The 23093-nt window shown below is 28.0% G+C and overlaps 1 protein-coding gene across 6 annotated transcripts in view; it reads right to left on the reverse strand.

Moving 5' to 3' along the window:
* The window catches only part of LOC111637400, a 114514-nt gene that overhangs the window by 38739 nt on the left and 52682 nt on the right, over positions 1-23093 (reverse strand). For all 6 annotated transcript variants that reach the window (XM_023382881.1, XM_023382879.1, XM_023382875.1 and 3 more), the window contains one exon: positions 11745-11834. The gene's annotated coding sequence lies outside the window, so the exon portion shown is untranslated. The remainder of the gene's footprint in view (positions 1-11744; positions 11835-23093) is intronic.

Consider the following 23093-nt stretch of genomic DNA (forward strand, 5'->3'; position numbering starts at 1 on the left):
AATCATTACAAACTTCTAAAATATCAAATGAAACTGATAATTTGAGTGCAAAAAGAACTAGAACGAGAGATTTAAAAATTTATGAATTGTGTGCAATAGAACCACGACAGAACATTAAATCCTAAAAATTGTTTAGGAAATCTGTAATTAATTAATTAATCCTGTTAACTTTGTGGCCAACAGGCACCCCAACATTTTTTAGATTTTGTATAAAAAAAATTAAAGATTAAAGTAATTCTTGTTCAACTTATCTCGAGTATAGTTTTCTTTGTAATTGGAGCCTTCTGAGCCAATAGAAGGGGCAAGCCTGACTAGTTGCCAATACGACTTAAAAACATTTTAAGATAAATTTGTTATCTTATAAATTAACCATTTGATAATTGCTTTATTCAATACTGATTTCCAGCGGTTGCCAAGGATTGCCACATCATTTGTACTTATTACCTTTATTTATTTAATTTAATTTATTTAATCATACGACCCTATGGCCATTGGCCTTTTTCAAGGGTCAAAAGAAAAATTAATGATACAGACTTTTACCAAGTATACAATCAACAAAACAACAAAAAAGAACAGAAAAGAAAAATACAATAACATCAAAACAAAAAAATACACTCAACTAATCACATATCAATATTTTCACAGCCCGTTTAAATTGTCCGTAAGTACACAATTCTTTATATTCTTCTTTTAAGNATATGTCAGATTGCATTCTACTCAGTTAATATTAATGCCCAGTTCTATGCTGGACCAAGTATTTTCAAATTTTTTTTATTAATAGAATTGTTCTGAAATCATTAAAAAATTTCTCCTAAATTAAATTCTTGTGACAATCAACAAATAAACTAAACCTTGATAAATCTAGCTACAAATTTCTTGAAATAAAAATGTTTTCAATCAGATTTTACCGATCTCCAGTTACATTTATCAACATTTTATTAAGAATTACATCTTATAAATTTTGAAAAAAATTTGATATTTATTAATTTATTTCATTTTACAGAGTTTAATTTTCTGTTTATTAGATTTTAACTATTAATTCTTAAAATTTTCATATTTGCGACTTCAGTATTTTGAATTTGTAATTACACATTCTAAATAATTCAAAAAGCTTGAATCTTCTCCCACCTTCGTGGGGGTGGTAGTGCCCACTTTGAGAATCACTGTTCCGACGAAAAAATATTCCTGTTGACAGGAAGACTAAATAGTCATATTTTGTGTTTTTGAGTCTGTTTTTATTGTTAAAAAATTTATACTTAAAAAAAAAGTTTTAAATTAATTGATTTAATAAAACTTTTACTCTCCATAGTGAGAACAACACTTATTTAATCATTCCACCAAATCTTGTTGAAATACATATAAGCTAGTTCTTTGTACAGTTTAAAAGACAAATGTCTTGATCAGTGCCACTTAATATTTTCATTATTAAAATATACTATATTTAAAAATAATTGTGTACGAATTAGGTATAGAAATTTAATAATAAAACAAAACTTGCATACATTAACTTAGTCTTTCGGCGATAAATTATATTAAGAATTTTAAACTAATATGCTTAATTTTAATGTCTACTAATGTTATAGAATGCACAAAATAGTTTCTGATGAGAAATTTATTTTATTATAATGCAAAATATTATTACAAAATTTAGCTTGAGAATAAATCAAAAACTTGCATATTTTGTCCGTTTAAAATTTATTTCGTTTTCAGAATCATCTGTTCGTGTTGCAGGCATCTGTGCACTGCAAAATTTTTATATTTACACTATTAATCAAAACTGTTATTTGTGGAAAAGCTTGTCAGATTCAGAAAGTATTTGTTTTTTTCAAAAGGTGATACATATTTATGCACATAAATAAGTACACCTTTTTTTATGTACTTAATATTTCTAATCAACATATTTTTAACCAAATTTTTAAAAAATTATTTTAATGCATCTCTGTAAAGATGTTGGCAATGTGTGTTACCAACATATAAGATCACTTTGAAAAATTTCAAGACAGATGTCACATATACCCTTTTGCAATAAATCAATCTGTCAATGTCGAAACTGTTTACTGTGAGTCTTTGCTTAACACTTGACCGATTTCAAGTCTTTCTCCAGCTGCTTTAGAGTTCAAAGGTCTGCTTTGGAATGCTGTTGATCTCTCTTGTAACTGCATTCTGAATCTCTTACAGTTTGGAATTTCTACTTTTTAAAGCAGAATAGTTAGCACGAGTGACGTCTGGAGGAGAATAATAAATAAAGTAGCACGATAGAAATTCTTTTTTGCCAAAAAAATGCTTCATAATTGTAGCATTATGGGATAATGTCGGTCACAATGTACAGATTCTTCACTTATAAAATAATTTGAAATTCTAGAGGTGTTGAACGAAGGCTCGAATCTGGTCGAGTGTTAAGCAGCTTTCAGACGGGCACTTCTTATGATACGTCATGTTGCATCAAGGTCATGTCTCTGTTCTGTTGTGCTAAGATACAAGTGTTTACATGGGCACATTTAATTTTTACATTAAGTTAATCAAGTATTAACATTATTATTATCTTTTTGTCTAGGATTGTATAAAATGGGATAATTTTCTACTTCAATAATTAGGTTATCATCTTATGTCATATTTTCCTCCATTTTTTTCCATTGATTTTGATTGGCTGAACAATAAAATTCTTTCTGTCAAAATAGACTTGGGATTGATTCCAACCTAACAACGTTGTTGCCCCCAAAATGTTTCCTGGCATATAACATTATCATGTTATGGCACTTACGTTACCTTATGTTGCCTGTCTGAACACGGTTTAAGTCAAAAAATCACAGTAAGTAGTTTGTATCAGCAGGTAATGTCACAATACCGTAAGTACTCTTGAATTAAATTAGTCTTAAAATTTTTTAGACAGACCTTTTATATTTTATTCATCTGAACATATCAGTTACATATTAAATTATATGATACAACATGATAAAAAGAAAGAAATGAATGGACTCTGTTTATATGTTAGATTTTATGATGGTTGATTGTGCCAAAATTATAATTTTTGACAAATTTACAAAAGATCTATGGAGATATTGAAATTAATGTCAGAAAAATCAGTAAAACTTACATCAGTATATGAGGAATTCAAGGCATTTTAATTTGGTTCTATGTTCTACAATTTTTTTTTATTTGAAGTAAAAAAATGAGAGCTGCATAACTTTCAGGAGTCCTGTTATTTATTAAGATTAAATGCTTTCCAGGACTTCTACATCCCATCTTTGGATCCAAGTCGAACCGAACATAAATAAAATACAATGTTAAAGTGAAGAACAAATACAAATTTTTGAATAAAAGTTTATATTTAAGGAATGACAGTTCACATTATAAAGAAATTGGGAATATAATCTATATCTGTAATGTTTGGTAATGAAAAATGCAATGCAAAGTGTAAAGATGCAGCATTTCTTGCTTCTATAAAATAAAACTATTGCTGTAAATTAGAGTTATTTAATACAAAAAAAAAACTGGTAATAGATAATTGACGAATTTAGTCTTTTTATAGCAAATTATTAATTTTGCATTATATTATTATTTTCAATGTTTTTAATGTATATTTATGTCATTTTTGTACATACTTTTAAAAATTAATTTCAAATATTTTAGTACCAGATAAACAAAAGAAATTAATTTTGCAGTTTTTAAAATTTAATTTAAGAATAATAAGTTGGTCTGCCTCTAGGCCAAATTACTTAGCATTTAATTATTAATAGTAGCAGTAATATGACTCAATCTAATTCGGCAATTGTTTAGCTTTAATATAATATCAGGATTGGGGATTATACTTTCTGTGTGTGTTTTTACATTACAAATCCCATGCCAGAGTAAATTAATATCCAGCTGAGTGCCACAGTGAGTATTATAGGATGTGGGCATAGAGTCGCCACCAATCAGTGCCACAAATAACCAGTATGGTTTTATTTAAAAATAACAGTAATGTTTAAATGAAATATGATTTTGAAAAGGTATTTAAAAAATTTACATAATGTTCAGATTATGTTTGGACACTTGTACCTAAATTATCTTGACTACTTTGAAAATAAAAAGTTGGATACCTGGATACAAAAATTTCCTAACTATTCAATATAACTACAAACAACTGACCTTTTGCAAAAAATATTTAAAAAATTATAATACTAATAGAAAAAGAGCATATCACAGTGCTAGACTTTGAGAGTTTATATCATCCGTCAAGCAACAACTGTACAATGTATACCTCATGTGGGAATTAGGCAAATGCACGAAAAGGACAACAGGGCTTCAAAAAGAATTGCATGAGTTGGCAGACCTAGTATGTAGGTTGTTCATTTTTTAGATTTCAAAATAAAGCTTACATGCAGTGGCAAGGAGCCCTATGAATAGTCTAATGGCAGGGCTGCGATACTAGTTAGTAATTAGGAAACTTGAAAAAAAGAGTGCTACTGGTATTTGCAGATAGTATGGTTCGGTAGCTACAGATATTACATTGATGATATATTAATAATTTGGAGGAAAAAACCCAAAATTGATAAATTCCTGTAGGAAATAAACATCAAATTTGGCCTCAAGCTTAATGTAGACCAAATTAGCATAAACTAAGACACAGTTCACAGTTCCTGGACATCAGTATGGTCCAAGGGAAGGAGAATTTGCACCAAAATATACATTAAGCCAGTGGCAAGTATATACATCTGTACATACTCTAATGATCCAAATTCTTATAAAATATTCACCTTTAGGGCATTAATTGCTACAACATGTGCACATTGTTCTGATGTTTGAGACATGTTGATAAAGTTCAGACTAGATCAAAGAGGTGACTAAAGAGCACAGCTACATATACAGGAGCATAAAAAAGATAATAGACACATTTTGCAACAAAAAAAACAAAGTTTGCTCTCAACACCCACAACTGGTGGTGGTCACTTATAACAGACACCTAGATAAAAACATACAAAAAAATAGGCATTAATTATCCACTTAAAAGCATGCAATTATAAAGACACAAATTGTCTCCCAATGTTATAGAAGAATCTAGTATGTTACATTTCACACAGTGGGTATAAATCTTTCTGCCAAGATTTGTATCCTGGGGTGTAGGATGACCAGTTATGTATGTGTATTTTTTAAAAATATAATGTATAGTCACCTAATATTCTGATTTATAAATTTAAATGTCTGTTTGATGCATAAGAAATGTTATAGAAGAAGATAATGTATACATCTGTCTGTCGGCATTATGTAAATACAATTTCTTTAGCAAAGCTCAAACATCCAGTCAACTTAGTCAAATACATGTCATTTTCACCATCCACTTTGTATAAGAAGAAACTGGTTTTTGCAGCACTAGTCATTCCCTACCTGGGTCCCACTGTGTTACTATTTGTCGAGTTTTCAAGAAATTTGGCTGTATTTTGTCACTAGTGCCACAGCCCACCTTACATAGGACACTTTGTAATGATAGAGACAAGGTGAAAAATCTGGTGTATATACTATACCCTTACAAAAGTTCCTAACTGGGTTGAAATTATTATATATTGGAGCCACTACTAGAATGCTCTGCCTCCGTCTCGCAAAACATCACGATGATATAGCATGTAACAAATGTACAACAAAGCTAGCTAAAAAGCAATAGAAAGTAACTTTGAGCCACTTTGATTGGCGGCAACATTTTATGAACAGGGATTTCAAAGCTCATCCACAAATAGACAAATGCCTCAATCTTCACAGTGATTATGTTGAAAAGTAACCATGTTTGTACCTAACCTTTGGTAATAAATTCATTTTGTTATTTACACTTGTCTTTTTTTTATGGACCATCGAAGCTTGAAAAAAAAAAAAAAACAGCCTAAGTAATTAAACATCTGGTGTGATAGCTGTATCTAAGATCATCAAGTATGATACCTATATATAACTTAATAGATTTACTAAAGTACCCCATGCATGTCCTCCCAATATTTTTTCAGCATTGTGTGTATCCAAATAAAATTTTTGGTAATAAAGAAAAATATTTTATTTTGAACAAAATTATTCATATTTTATCTTTACATTAAGAAATATACTTTAGATTTCGGAATGTCATCTTGTATATCAATAAAAGAAACTAGTATAAATGAACTACATTTCAAACAGATGGCATAATGTTAACAAAACAAAAATATTCATTATTATTGTTTATTCAGGAAACCAAACACTATGTAAGAAAAAAAAAAAAGAGAAATATTTTCATTCCGGATTAAATCATCATCAGTTTAGATAGTAAATGATGGAATGTGAAGGTCGTTCTAAAATCTAATACAAGATCAAACATAAAATTTAAAATGACCAAAACCAAAAACGACAAGGCATGCACACTACGCAGTAAATACTAACAGGAAGTTATCACACAGCCAAGAGATCAAAATGGGAGGCATTGCTTGTTACACAAAACTATATAGACATACAAAAACATTATTTCTTCTTGTGTCTTTCTAATAAGATTCACACAAGATCAATTATCTGTTCATCTATATCATCAAGTGCTACTGACTCTTTGCGGTTAATTACTTCAGAATATTTACTTAAAAACAAATGAAACACTGTTCAGCAATCCTATCAGTACATAAATCTGTCTAATTTATAACAGCAGTGGATCTATCCCATTGTATCCTGACATATTTCATTAATACCCACTGGATGAGTGATTTGCTGTTATAGAAATATATAGTGCAGGAATCATAATGCTCCTTAATTTTTGAGGTTATTGACCTGTATGTTGAGCCAACATATAAAAAATTATTTTCTCTGGTTAGTTCAATGTTATATATTCTTGCTTTATTTTTTATCTGCTCTTTACCTTATCTGAGATTCTTCATAATGGTAAGTAACTTGTCTCAAAAAGAATGAGCCTGGGCAATTTCAGACCCTGATGTAACACTAGCTCTGATGAATATAATTTGCAGATTATGTGTTGAAATTGTTTTTTGTAAAGGGATAGAAATTGTTTTGTTGAAAACTGAACAATTTATTTTATTTTTTTAGAAAAATGAAAAGCAAAGGGCTTAGAAACTTAGTACTCTCCAAATGAAGAAATAGTTTATTGCCTGCAGAACTCTTCAGCAATATAAAGAAAGTTGTGCTGACAGTAAAGCAATGATGCAAACTGTTCTGGGAATATGACACTATCAAAATGCATACCTCACCTGGCCAACCAGTCTGCAAGAACAAAAAGATGAAAGTCCAAATTGCAGAGAGCAGTTTGAAGATGAAGAAATCGGTACTGTATTTTTGCAGGTTGTCCAGCACATCAGTCCATTTGGAAGAGACCTCAAAATGATATATTTCCATGAACAGAAACAATGAACAGAAAGTGAAACAAATTTCTAACATGGGTAAGTCACAATTTCAAAAAGAGAAAATCAAGATAATCCTATTTTTTGAAGATTTTTCAAGATGATTACAAGAAATATTTCAACATGTACAGAATGTACAATTTACAAACTAACAGAATAGAAGCAGTCAGAAGCCAATGCTAAAGGCACAATCAAGATAAAGCAAAAAATTTCCTGCCAGAGTCATGGTGTAATTCAGATCTTATGTTCTCTAAAATTACAAATGGGAGTGCCACTTGCAATTTTAGAGAATGGAACAATGGATCACAAGGTGTACATTGAAAAGGTACTTCCAGTTGCAAAGAAATTTTGGAATAAAATAATGAAAGGTTTACTCAGTTCAAACTTCCACTGAAAGATGGTGGGTAGCCTCACACCCAAATCAAATTTCCCATATTTTATTGCAAAGAAACAATAATTTCCAAATAATCCCAATTTGAATCCTCTAATCCAAACTATTCTACATAGAATGAACTTGTACACCAGATGAAGTGGAATAATGTAAATCAAATATGGAACAATAAACATTGAAGCATGGAGTAAAACAAATTTGTAGGGAGAAAGGCCGAATGTTTCTATCTTGGACAAATTGGTTGTATTGAATGGAAAAAATGAATGGTCCCTACTTTTAATAATGTATTAATACATTCCTGGTAGAGGAATGAACTTAGTTTCATTTAAAACATTTGGTATATAACTTTGAATTTAAATATTTTCAGAGCAAAACTGCCAGGGCTCATTTTTTTGAGATATCCTTTTGATAACAATCTGATGTATCATTTTTGGTTTTGATCATTTTAAATTTTACATTTGATCTTGTATTTGATTTTACAACCACTGTCAACTGCATCATTTACTATCTAAGCTGATAATGTTCTAATCCAGAACAAAAATATCTGTTTTCTTATGTAGTGTTTGGTTTTCTGAATAGACAATAATAAAAGATATTTTTGTTAGTCTAAATAATTTGAACTAATTAAATTTATTAATGAAAGCTACATAAAATTTAAAACTAAAAAAAGCCTTCTTTTGGATTAAAACAAAAAAAATCTAAATATCTCAATAACTGCTTCCTCTGTGATACATATAAGTAAAGTTTTAATTGTATATTTTCATGATAAGGATGTATATATATTTACACTTAAAGTGCATTGTCATTGACTGACATCAATTACTGTAATTTCATATAGATAACTTGTGGCAATGTATAATCCACATTTGCAAAGTGGCCCCTGGAAAGATGATACAGATATATAGTTTTGAAACTATCATCTCAAATACTTATTTTTTTTTTCTGTTAACAGTTCATTACAGATGTGATTTTAAAATAAGGAATATCCCAAACTGTGCAAGTTCAAAAACAAATACAAATTGTCACTGAATGCCTATACATTTTTAAATTATTATTCACTTCATCTCAATTTTATTTATCAAATAATACTAATGAGATATATAACAACAAATGTTAAAATAACCTTAACAAAAATAAAACAGAAGAAATTTAAATGTCAAAAATAACCGACAAGATAGGTTTGAGAGTCAATCACTTAATTTCTATTCATTGTAGATAAATAAAATAAGAAAAACAAAAATCAACAGCTTTTAAATAATTCTCTAAGAGTCACTGATGGAGGAGAGAAAAATTATCTGAAACTTCTCAATTTTAAAGATGCAAGTTTAAGTATAGTGTGGTCTGAAGGAAAAAGTAACCAAAACACAAGAGCTTTGACACTGTACAAAACACATTGTACACTTTACTAATAAATTGGTAATATTTAATTTTATTAATGGAAAACTACATGCTGTATATATCTGCCATCATGTTTCAAGCGTAACTCCATTTGCTGAACAATATCTTCTTCGCGGCATTGTGTCAAGTAATTTTCTCCTATCACACATTGAATGTTGTCCTACAATGCAAGACATGGTCCCAGTAAAAGATATCTGGCACATTGTTCCTTAACAATTCCCAATGTTAGATTTCGACTACACATGTTGCTGTTCCATACATATAACACTTACAGTACACACATGAACAAAAAACTTTGGTTACCTTTTTTTATTGGGTCACCCTATAGAAATGTATAAACAACAACATTTAAAGCACACAACAACATGTAAAGCACACAAGATACACAGAAAATGAACAGGAGAAAATTAAAGGTGAGGGAAATATATACATGCCTTTTGTGGTTTTGAAACAAATAAATTTGTAGTGGCAAATGAACATGTCTGCAATGCACAAAGGATTTTTTACACTTAGTACATTCATCTAAATGTACTATCATTTGATGAGTTTGTAATTATAAGTTAAAACTGACAGATACTCTCACACCTGCTTTCAAACAGACTTTTAAATATAGACAACCTGCGAGTTATCTTCACAAAATTATGTATATTCTGATATCAGGTAATAAGATATTTGTAGAAACAGCATATTTAATATAATTGTTTTTATTTTGTAATGTATTACTGCATTCCTGCGCATGCGACGTTCGTACATAACGAACATTATTTAAATTCATTTTATGTTCAATTTGCATTCTACCAGTAAAACCTGAAGATGGCCCTTGTAAAGGTTGAAAACGTTTGTTCTTCAATAAATGTTTTTATTTTTCTCACTAGATTTTAGATTTGGAAGTGTTGTCATTTAATTTATTTGCATCTTTTATTCATTTTCTGAAAATTAAAAATATTACTATTGAAACTTATGAATTAAGCCTATCTTATGAACATAGAATGATTTAGATATTTTGTGTCATAGACATTTCATTTACACGAAAATGAAACAATACAACTAAAATTAGGTGAATTGCACTAAAGTTATACGTATAATTTTTCTCCAAAAATGGATTATTTATTTATTTATTTAACAAAAATTAGTTAAAGATGTTTTTATGGTGTTTTTATATATGTATAATTTATAAAAAATCCAGCTTATGGTAGATGATTTAGTTTAAATAAATAAATGCAAAACATGCTCTGATACATAAAACCATATGATTATCTGAAGAAATACACCAAAATCAATAAGTACATGAATTCAAAAATGATTCAAATTCACATCTTTTGTTAAGTAGCCAAATTTCACAAGATGTTCATCCTATTTGTATTATCAATCTATTATTATTTCATGAAAAATGGACTTCGATTGTGTTTGGTTTACAATTTAAAAGATTTTCCACAATTATATTGAATTTTTAAATTCACAAATTAAATAAAAATCACAAGTAAATCATCCTAGTTACATTTTAATCTCAATAACGATTCAATTTTCAAGAGAAAAAGAAGTATTTTAATCATTATGTATATTTGTGTACACAAAACATGATTCAAAACACTATTCTTTTCCATACATAAAGCCAAAATAGAGAAAAATAATCATTTTCATATTTTTAGTTTATCTGTTTGATTAAAGTAATCTTTTAAGATTCGTCCTGTCGTGGTTTTATTGTTGAAATAATAAATAAAATAATACTTTAATTAATCTTATAATAAATTTTTTATATAGAAAGAAATTTGAAATAAAAATTAATTACTATTTTTGATTCACTGAGTAAAGATTATACATTTAAACAAGTATGATATATTATGGAAATATTTGACTTTTCTACAGAATAAATGTCAATATACTGTTAAATAAGTTATGCACTGCTTCTTTTGTATGTTAGTTCAAATGTGCCATAATGTGTTATATATACAATAGAATCTACTTACTGTCATCACAATAATAATCACAATGCTAAGTACAGCATTAGTAATTATTCTAAATTATTTTAGTAACATAAATTTCATAAAAAAATGACTAAGACGAAACCTTTGGATAGAAATAAAGAGAGAAAGGTTTTGTCTTAGTCTTTTTAAATAGTTCTAGCTCCAAATGCATAGAAGATTCATAAAAAATGAAAAAAAAATCTGTTAATGTTTAATAATTAATCAATATGACAAATTATTTATCATATGATCAGAGGTGAAGCTACTTTACCACCTACTCAACAAAAAATTCTGTTGAGTAGGTGGCAAAGTTAGGAAAAAAAATCTTGAAATTAATAAAAATACAGCAGTATAAAAAAGAAGCATGAGGAATGGGAAGAATGGGAAAAGAAGTCACCCTACTTGACTGGCATTTTGTATAAACTATCAGAATCAGAGATAGCAGTCATCAAAGTCAGTCTCTGTAACCTAATGATAAATGTCTAAGTATGACTCTGTAGACGATAATTATATATTTGGATAAATTTCATTTATTACTTTACTTAGTTTCAGTTTAAATCTTGTGTGTAATAATGAAAATATTGTTTTGGTATGGTAATAATAAAGTTTTAAACTCACTGCCTTATAACAACAGATGTTATATGAACTAGTACTTACCTAAGAAATCATTTATTTTTTCTATACTAGGATAAGGACAGTATCATTATCTTCTCAAAAGTATCAGTTACAACATTCAATTATTCGCATCTAAACAGAAAAAGAAAAATCACATTAAAGAATTAAACCAAATAAATAACATTATAATAATCATTAAACTGATATGATTTTACAGAGNTAATTTATTTATTTAATTATAATTATTAATTTACTTAAGAGATGGAACCTAACATCTACCTCTAATGTCAAATTACTTTATACCAATCATTTAATTAGCCATATTATAGCCCGATATTTAGGCGATTGTTTGGCGATTTATTAAAATAAATTACCTGACTTTTAGATTTGTGTGATTTAAACACAAGAATATCAAAACCATGTTTCTTACTTATTTCATATATTGAAGTTCAATTCATATTTCATACTTTCAGGTATTAATAAGCAAATAATAATAATCTTGTTCTTTCTAAAAGTAACATTTAAGTGACACTATTAATAATTATTTTTCAGCAGTGTAATTTAAATCTGGTAATTATTAAAACACAATTCAAAACTGAATACAATAATGTCTTTTCAACAAATCTCCAAGTCATTGTATCTAGAAAAATGACAACAAATGGTTTCTGAATTACATTATTATTTAATTAATTTTAAATGATGCTTTCAATGTTTATTATAAATTTAAGTGTTAATAAGATGGTTAAAGTTTGTCTTAAAAGATCAAGAGAGCATTTAAATTTGATATTTTTAAACAATCATGCATCAAGACATGATGAACTTGAAGATTTCCTACATTAATCTTTATAAAGATAACCTTTGCTTAACTATTCTTAGTTACTTTGATGTTTCACTTAACAATTCTTTTTGTCTAATATTGTTCAATAGAATTTTTGGACTTTTATAAATTAGCTTGAGTTAATTAGTCTAATTATAAAACTTGCCACTTAATTATAAAAGTCAATTTTGTTTAATCTAATCAGCACACTCAATGTATAATCGATGTAATTAGTATATTGTATAACAAGAAATTTTTGGATTATCTTTGTAGTCTTTCTTCTAAAACTTATATATATATAAATTTTTTGTTTAAGTAAATTACTTGTAAAAATCTCATAAACCAAAATTTAATAAAAAGCATTATCACCTTTATTTTATGGCATTTTCAAGCAAAAAAATCAAAGATAAGAATGCGGCAATATCAAGTTAAAATTGCTTAAATATATTTATGAGCAAGTGTGTGTGTAAATAAACAGCAAGCAAAATGTTTAAAGTCAAGATTTTCCTCGAGGAGTTCGTTCGACAGGGAAAAAGATTAAATTCAATTCATAAAAACAGGTGTTAGTAAATATGTTAAGCAATAAAATTTTTTTAAAAATGTGATGATACTACTGATTAGAATTGTGGTGATTTAATGTACTTTACACAGAATGCAGGAAAATCTCCATTATTTTTTTTATACCGTTCTTATTGCAGTAAATTGAACAAAGGTATTTGCTGTTTTTTTTTACTGTGTTATTCTATACATTTATGTAAAATGTTCTAAACTGTATGTTGTACACCTTTAAATGTTTATCTGTAGATTTATTTTCATATCTGATACTAATCCAACAAAGTTTATTTTTTGTTAAACATTCTTTAGCTAAGAAAAACAAACTGCAGTAATTTTAAACACACTCCCCCCTATTAATGTAAGTCATAAAAAATTTTTTTCTAACACTAACTATTAGTTTATTATGTTAGTAGAGCATATGCGTACTTTTAAATTTGTGCTTTAAAACAATTTAATTACAAATGCCTCAGATAGAATAAAAATTGAACTTAGCACGGCTCAGTGCAAATAGAAACATGTTCAGAGCATAGATTTAAGTAAAAAAAATCTAAGCAATAGGTCAATTTTTTCTTAATGAACACGTTACGTTTTGCATCCAAGTTTCTCATTTAAATAAATAAAAATTACATAAAAAATTCAGAATAAAGTTTAAATTTTTTTTAAATTTATGATATATTTTTATTACTCTTCTTACTTAAGACACCAACATAATTTAAAACTATAAACAGAAACGTTTTTGACTCCTTCGAGTCAATACTGGCAGAAAAACCATTACAAACTTCTAAAATATCACATGAAACTGATAATTTGAGTGCAGAAAAAACTAGAACGAGAGATTTAAAAATTTATGAATTGTGTGCAATAGAACCACGACAGAACATTAAATCCTAAAAATTGTTTAGGAAATCTGTATTAATTAATTAATCCTGTTAACTTTGTGGCCAACAGGCACCCCAACATTTTTTAGACTTTGTATAAAAAAAATTAAAGATTAAAGTAATTCTTGTTTAACTTATCTCAAGTATAGTTTTCTTTGTAATTGGAGCCTTCTGAGCCAATAGAAGGGGCAAGCCCGACTAGTTGCCAACACGACTTAAAAACATTTTAAGATAAATTTGTTATCTTATAAATTAACCATTTGATGATTGCTTTATTCAATACTGATTTCCAGCGGTTGCCAAGGATTGCCACATCATTTGTACTTATTACCTTTAGGTATTCAGATGTGCAATACATGCATATTTTATTCAAACCTCTTATCAGCAATCCTTCCTGGCATTCCTCAATTAGAAGGGGGTTTGTTTGCCCCTAACAATGCTTACTGCTTTATGAACCCTCTGCACATAAAATGTATAGAATGTGTTATTCCAAAGTATAAGAATTGAACATTAGTGACATTTTTAACATTTTAAAGAAAATATCATACTTAAATATTGCCCTTTTTTTTAATTTTTTTACTTTTTCATTCTTTGTTGGTGCGAGTCCTGGTCATATTTATTTTCCAAAAGTTCTTTGAGAAAAACAAATATAAAAGATTGGATTAAAAGAAGAAAAATACATACAATTAGATTTCTCTTTTTCCGGTAGTATTCATTAAGTATTATTATTATTATAATATGTCAGATTGCATTCTACTCAGTTAATATTAATGCCCAGTTCTATGCTGGACCAAGTATTTTCAAATTTTTTTTATTAATAGAATTGTTCTGAAATCATTAAAAAATTTCTCCTAAATTAAATTCTTGTGACAATCAACAAATAAACTAAACCTTGATAAATCTAGCTACAAATTTCTTGAAATAAAAATGTTTTCAATCAGATTTTACCGATCTCCAGTTACATTTATCAACATTTTATTAAGAATTACATCTTATGAATTTTAAAAAAAATTTGATATTTATTAATTTATTTCATTTTACAGAGTTTAATTTTCTGTTTATTAGATTTTAACTATTAATTCTTAAAATTTTCATATTTGCGACTTCAGTATTTTGAATTTGTAATTACACATTCTAAATAATTCAAAAAGCTTGAATCTTCTCCCACCTTCGTGGGGGTGGTAGTGCCCACTTTGAGAATCACTGTTCCGACGAAAAAATATTCCTGTTGACAGGAAGACTAAATAGTCATATTTTGTGTTTTTGAGTCTGTTTTTATTGTTAAAAAATTTATACTTAAAAAAAAAGTTTTAAATTAATTGATTTAATAAAACTTTTACTCTCCATAGTGAGAACAACACTTATTTAATCATTCCACCAAATCTTGTTGAAATACATATAAGCTAGTTCTTTGTACAGTTTAAAAGACAAATATCTTGATCAGTGCCACTTAATATTTTCATTATTAAAATATACTATATTTAAAAATAATTGTGTACGAATTAGGTATAGAAATTTAATAATAAAACAAAACTTGCATACATTAACTTAGTCTTTCGGCGATAAATTATATTAAGAATTTTAAACTAATATGCTTAATTTTAATGTCTACTAATGTTATAGAATGCACAAAATAGTTTCTGATGAGAAATTTATTTTATTATAATGCAAAATATTATTACAAAATTTAGCTTGAGAATAAATCAAAAACTTGCATATTTTGTCCGTTTAAAATTTATTTCGTTTTCAGAATCATCTGTTCGTGTTGCAGGCATCTGTGCACTGCAAAATTTTTATATTTACACTATTAATCAAAACTGTTATTTGTGGAAAAGCTTGTCAGATTCAGAAAGTATTTGTTTTTTTCAAAAGGTGATACATATTTATGCACATAAATAAGTACACCTTTTTTTATGTACTTAATATTTCTAATCAACATATTTTTAACCAAATTTTTAAAAAATTATTTTAATGCATCTCTGTAAAGATGTTGGCAATGTGTGTTACCAACATATAAGATCACTTTGAAAAATTTCAAGACAGATGTCACATATACCCTTTTGCAATAAATCAATCTGTCAATGTCGAAACTGTTTACTGTGAGTCTTTGCTTAACACTTGACCGATTTCAAGTCTTTCTCCAGCTGCTTTAGAGTTCAAAGGTCTGCTTTGGAATGCTGTTGATCTCTCTTGTAACTGCATTCTGAATCTCTTACAGTTTGGAATTTCTACTTTTTAAAGCAGAATAGTTAGCACGAGTGACGTCTGGAGGAGAATAATAAATAAAGTAGCACGATAGAAATTCTTTTTTGCCAAAAAAATGCTTCATAATTGTAGCATTATGGGATAATGTCGGTCACAATGTACAGATTCTTCACTTATAAAATAATTTGAAATTCTAGAGGTGTTGAACGAAGGCTCGAATCTGGTCGAGTGTTAAGCAGCTTTCAGATGGGCACTTCTTATGATACGTCATGTTGCATCAAGGTCATGTCTCTGTTCTGTTGTGCTAAGATACAAGTGTTTACATGGGCACATTTAATTTTTACATTAAGTTAATCAAGTATTAACATTATTATTATCTTTTTGTCTAGGATTGTATAAAATGGGATAATTTTCTACTTCAATAATTAGGTTATCATCTTATGTCATATTTTCCTCCATTTTTTTCCATTGATTTTGATTGGCTGAACAATAAAATTCTTTCTGTCAAAATAGACTTGGGATTGATTCCAACCTAACAACGTTGTTGCCCCCAAAATGTTTCCTGGCATATAACATTATCATGTTATGGCACTTACGTTACCTTATGTTGCCTGTCTGAACACGGTTTAAGTCAAAAAATCACAGTAAGTAGTTTGTATCAGCAGGTAATGTCACAATACCGTAAGTACTCTTGAATTAAATTAGTCTTAAAATTTTTTAGACAGACCTTTTATATTTTATTCATCTGAACATATCAGTTACATATTAAATTATATGATACAACATGATAAAAAGAAAGAAATGAATGGACTCTGTTTATATGTTAGATTTTATGATGGTTGATTGTGCCAAAATTATAATTTTTGACAAATTTACAAAAGATCTATGGAGATATTGAAATTAATGTCAGAAAAATCAGTAAAACTTACATCAGTATATGAGGAATTCAAGGCATTTTAATTTGGTTCTATGTTCTACAATTTTTTTTTATTTGAAGTAAAAAAATGAGAGCTGCATAACTTTCAGGAGTCCTGTTATTTATTAAGATTAAATGCTTTCCAGGACTTCTACATCCCATCTTTGGATCCAAGTCGAACCGAACATAAATAAAATACAATGTTAAAGTGAAGAACAAATACAAATTTTTGAATAAAAGTTTATATTTAAGGAATGACAGTTCACATTATAAAGAAATTGGGAATATAATCTATATCTGTAATGTTTGGTAATGAAAAATGCAATGCAAAGTGTAAAGATGCAGCATTTCTTGCTTCTATAAAATAAAACTATTGCTGTAAATTAGAGTTATTTAATACAAAAAAAAACTGGTAATAGATAATTGACGAATTTAGTCTTTTTATAGCAAATTATTAATTTTGCATTATATTATTATTTTCAATGTTTTTAATGTATATTTATGTCATTTTTGTACATACTTTTAAAAATTAATTTCAAATATTTTAGTACCAGATAAACAAAAGAAATTAATTTTGCAGTTTTTAAAATTTAATTTAAGAATAATAAGTTGGTCTGCCTCTAGGCCAAATTACTTAGCATTTAATTATTAATAGTAGCAGTAATATGACTCAATCTAATTCGGCAATTGTTTAGCTTTAATATAATATCAGGATTTGGGATTATACTTTCTGTGTGTGTTTTTACATTACAAATCCCATGCCAGAGTAAATTAATATCCAGCTGAGTGCCACAGTGAGTATTATAGGATGTGGGCATAGAGTCGCCACCAATCAGTGCCACAAATAACCAGTATGGTTTTATTTAAAAATAACAGTAATGTTTAAATGAAATATGATTTTGAAAAGGTATTTAAAAAATTTACATAATGTTCAGATTATGTTTGGACACTTGTACCTAAATTATCTTGACTACTTTGAAAATAAAAAGTTGGATACCTGGATACAAAAATTTCCTAACTATTCAATATAACTACAAACAACTGACCTTTTGCAAAAAATATTTAAAAAATTATAATACTAATAGAAAAAGAGCATATCACAGTGCTAGACTTTGAGAGTTTATATCATCCGTCAAGCAACAACTGTACAATGTATACCTCATGTGGGAATTAGGCAAATGCACGAAAAGGACAACAGGGCTTCAAAAAGAATTGCATGAGTTGGCAGACCTAGTATGTAGGTTGTTCATTTTTTAGATTTCAAAATAAAGCTTACATGCAGTGGCAAGGAGCCCTATGAATAGTCTAATGGCAGGGCTGCGATACTAGTTAGTAATTAGGAAACTTGAAAAAAAGAGTGCTACTGGTATTTGCAGATAGTATGGTTCGGTAGCTACAGATATTACATTGATGATNAGTTAGTAAAATGTATTTCCTTGTGAACCTCTTTTATATAGAGTATTTCTATTTGATAACAAAAGTATCATTAGTTTTCATTAGATTTATAAAAAAAGTCTGATTGAGAATCCAAGATACAGGGATCCCTCGTACAACACAGCACTTCTACAGCATTTGAAAACTGAAGATATCCCCCGTATGACATGGTTTCTGGTTTCACTCTAGCACAGTTCGAGAATTTGGGAAATCCTCCATACCAAATTTCACAACTTTTAAGTGCAAACTCTTTTATTTGATATTTTTTTTTATTCAAGTAAGCATGCAAATTGTCTCAAATTTGTCCATGGATTTTACAATATTAAAATTTTCAATTTGTTTTGTGTCTTTCGTGGGGTTTAATGAAAACTGATAGTGCAATTTTTTTTCCTTCCTTGTCTTAGCTTTCCTATCAACGAGGTGTCATTGTCATTACTTTCATATTTCAGCCTTTAAGATTGTCATCGTGTTTTATTTTTACAGATTAACCTTCGTATTTTGTAAAGTTTATTTAAATATTTTTAGGTAAGTGTTATTAATCTTTTTTTTAATTTTAGGTAAGTAATAATTTGTAAAAATGACAAACAAAATATCTTGGTATTCAAACAATTCGGTATCCAAACACAAATTCTGGAAAAAATTTCTTGGTCCTTGTTGAACAAATGAGACCTACTAGAACAAATTTTTGATTAGTAACATATTTTTATTTTGTCATCCATAAAAAATTTATGATAAAAATAAAAAAAATGAAGATGTTGCTGAATATTCCTAATCAAGAACAACAAGAAGCTCAGAAGATGACAATACTTTGTAAAAAGAAAATACTCTCATTTAACTAAAATTAATATTAATCCATACTACAGTACTTTAATTGTGATTGATAGTTAATTATTAATTGGAAATAAATTACCAATAGCTTTAATAAATATATTTCTCTTAGTAACAAAAAAGAATGGTATACTTTTGTTAATTTTTGGAACCTAACTGCATGTTTTGTATTAGTCCCTTGTTTTGTAATACATGGATATGCATAACACGGCACTTTTTCAGAACGTAACTACCATGTTATACGAGGGATACCTGTACTTAGAATTAAGATTAGAATATAGAAAACAAACTTTTCTTAGAGCCTATATTGTACAAGGATCTTCCAAAATGAATATACCATTTTTAATTCCTGTAATTATGTTAATTATTATCTGAGGAGTACGTGATGTACGCCAATCGATAGAGTAACCACCCAAGTTTCATCTCTCGTCTGAATTCAAATTGTCTTGTCATCTACTATCTCTATGAAGTGCTGTAAATAAAAATGGCAACTCCACAATAGAGAAAACATTTTGTGTTCTGCAATTGTAAACTCAGAATCACTCATTGTGTAACACAAGTAATCTGCAGGAGCTGCAGCAGTAAAGTTGAGGCTGCTGTGGGAAGAGTGATGATGGATATGCCCTAACAAGTGTAGGAAGAATTTCAGTACTGGATGGATGCATGGTGTGTGACACGAGGCACACACACTTGAGAAATTGTAAAGGGCGAATGTGAAACTTTGATGGTTTTCCAATGTTTTAACATATATTACAGTTCTCTCAAGTAGTAATTAACATAATAACAATACTTTAATGGTAGCATTCTCTTTGGAAGACCCCGTACTGTATATTTCATAAGTTTCAAGAACTGCAAACTCCATTCCAACTTTCAAGATAGCCTTAATTAGCAATAATTAAAAATTATTTGATGATAATATATGAAATATATGATGCAGCAATCCTTTCTAGAAGTTACATAAAATAAACCAATGCAGAATAATCAATCTAAAAATGAAAGATTTAGTAAATTCTACGCTTTGTTCTGACTATCCAAAGATACGTAAACAAAATAAATTTTAACAAATTACGAAGCCAAATTTGAAATCTGTTGCAATTGCTACAGAAACTATTTAAAATATTGCTCTATAGATGTTCAAATTTAAGAACGTTTAAAGACTAAAAATATTGGCTTTAAAAATTATTAATGTGAAATAAGCAAAACTTTTTAATTTGTTAAAACTGTTTCTGTTTCTTCAAGTTGAATGACTGTTTCAAATATTCAAATGAACCACTAGTTTGAATTTTTTTTCTTTGAAATAGATGTAAAAATTAAAATTGAATTTGCTATCTTAAAAAACTGGCAATAGCTCTTGCATGACTAATTTTTATAAGAAATTATAAATGGTAATAATAAGTAAAACTTTCATTAAGTCTGACCTTACTTGAGATATGACATTCAATCCCCTCTATCTCCCCATCCCTCGACCTTTACCAAAATTAAATAGCATCAATGCCTCATATATAGAAATTAATTTGCCAAGTTTCAAAATTTTTATTTTATCCAGTCCTGATATATAATGCAAAATAAATGTTGACACACAAACACACAATTGGGGAGGGATTTTTATTTTTAGGTTCCCGGAGTGCCAAAATGTCATGAAATGTAAAAAAATTGATCAAAAATTGACCAGTTAACCTAAGTTATATTATATAACAGCTGGGAAAGTAGAAATTGATATCCAATCAAAGTTCTTAGTATCTAAAACTTTGATTTTACATCATTTGCCAATTTAAATTTCATTTTTTGGCAATTTTAACTAGTTCATTCTTAAAATTTTTTAATAGAAGTTTAAATTTATCTACTTATATTTTAACTAAACATTTCTTTAAACCATTTTCTCCTCCTCCTATTTTTTCAACTTTGAAAAACACGGTGTGATTAATATATCTTACAAAGTAAAACAGTATGAGCTGGTGTCTAGTGATGCCAGATGTTTCTTCAGTTCCTCATTCTACTAGGATCACTTGACTCATTTACAAGTAAGTACTTTGAAAGGATAATAAAGTAAAGATAGTAGAGTGCCGAATGCTTCGTTCTTTTTGTTTACACCAATAACTATGCATATTATAGAACCTTATATCAATACATACTGATTGTAGAGACAATTTGTACAGTATATGAAAAGTGGGGTATTTTTATTTTATTTTAATCACTAGGATTTCATATTATGAATTATAAATACCAGGACCTAAAAAAAAAGATCATTAATTTTAAATTAAATATGCAAGATTTCCAATTATTGTTTTGACGATGTTAAAAAATATTTTTAAACACCCAGTAAGTCCTTGTTCCTTTTGCACATAACACAAATAAATGTAATTACACAATATTATGCTTTTTGTTTACAAAATTTAGAACATTTATACTTAATTTTAATGAATGATTATTGTATACGAAATACATTTAAATACAAAAATAAACTTTACAATTTTTTGAATTAATGTAGCTAACATTTTTTAATAAATTAAAACATCTTAACAGACTTTCTCTTCGACGAAAAATTTGACCTAAAATTTCCGATAATTTTACTTTCAAAACTGTCCCTTTTGGTTTCAGAGGACTTAATGTAGCCTTCCTGCTGAGAAATACATTTACTGCAAAGAAACCCAAATTATTTTACAATATATCAATTTAAATGTAAATAATAAAATTGCAATTTTGAAATACATTAAATCATTTATTGTTAAGCATTCTAAAAGATCTCAGAACGATGATGTTTTGCATAAAAACAAGCATATTTAAGAAGAGTAAGATTCCTCTTACTTAATATTTAGGGTTTAATCAGATACAAAATAAGCAGAAGTCCAAATATCAAATTTGACCTTGATATATCTTAAAGACTGTACTTTGTAACAGTTGATGAAATAACAGATGATGTACAAAGTTCCAATGTGATTTTTTACACCTATTACTTTATAAAAATTAATTATGACCAAGCAGTTTTGTAATTGGATAGTTAGCTACTTTATACAGCGTTTTTATTAGTTTTTAATTGTACAATTAACAAAATATTTTATGCATTTCATATGTGGCAATTTATAAACAAATACCAAAAACTAGCAAAAATTATTTAAATAATCAGAAATAATATGATTAGAATCAAATATTTTTCCTTTGTTAGAAATTTCTCATAAAAATAGCCAAGAGTCTAACCGCTTTATTGGTACTCTTAACAATTCCAATAAATTGGCGAGACTGAAAAAAAAATTCTCTCGTGACTCTGGAGTTCTTTACTAAATTATATCTTATAATAAATGCCAAGATAAAAGTAATGATCCAATTCTAGTGGAATACTTTTTGACATAAGAACTTAAATATTGAATTAATAGAAGCATTACCTGGTAAAGTGGCTTTAATTAATACATCTGGATAAGCAAGCCAAGGACATGGCAAATTTTGAATAAAATGGCCTATATCATTGATTTGCTTATCTAGCTGTATTAAAGCCACTTTACAAGGCAGTGTTCACTGTTGTTGTTTTCGATACATTTTCTAAACTGTCTACCCTTTGTCATGGAGCAAAGCAAAACAGGTAATTAACATTAGATCTTACAATGTTTCTAATTTATGATAATTCTCTTAAGGTGTCAAAATGCATTTTATAGGAAAATAACATTTTTATTTTCAAGTTTATTAAATTTTTTATAAAGAAAAAATAATGTTTTTCTAATAGAAACATTGCAATATATATAAATTTACTTTTCCTTTTAAATTTA

Source organism: Centruroides sculpturatus, unplaced genomic scaffold, assembly GCF_000671375.1.
Source record: "Centruroides sculpturatus isolate CEXI.00-Female unplaced genomic scaffold, Cexi_2.0 scaffold1189, whole genome shotgun sequence".
Classification (NCBI taxonomy): Eukaryota; Metazoa; Arthropoda; class Arachnida; order Scorpiones; family Buthidae; genus Centruroides; species Centruroides sculpturatus.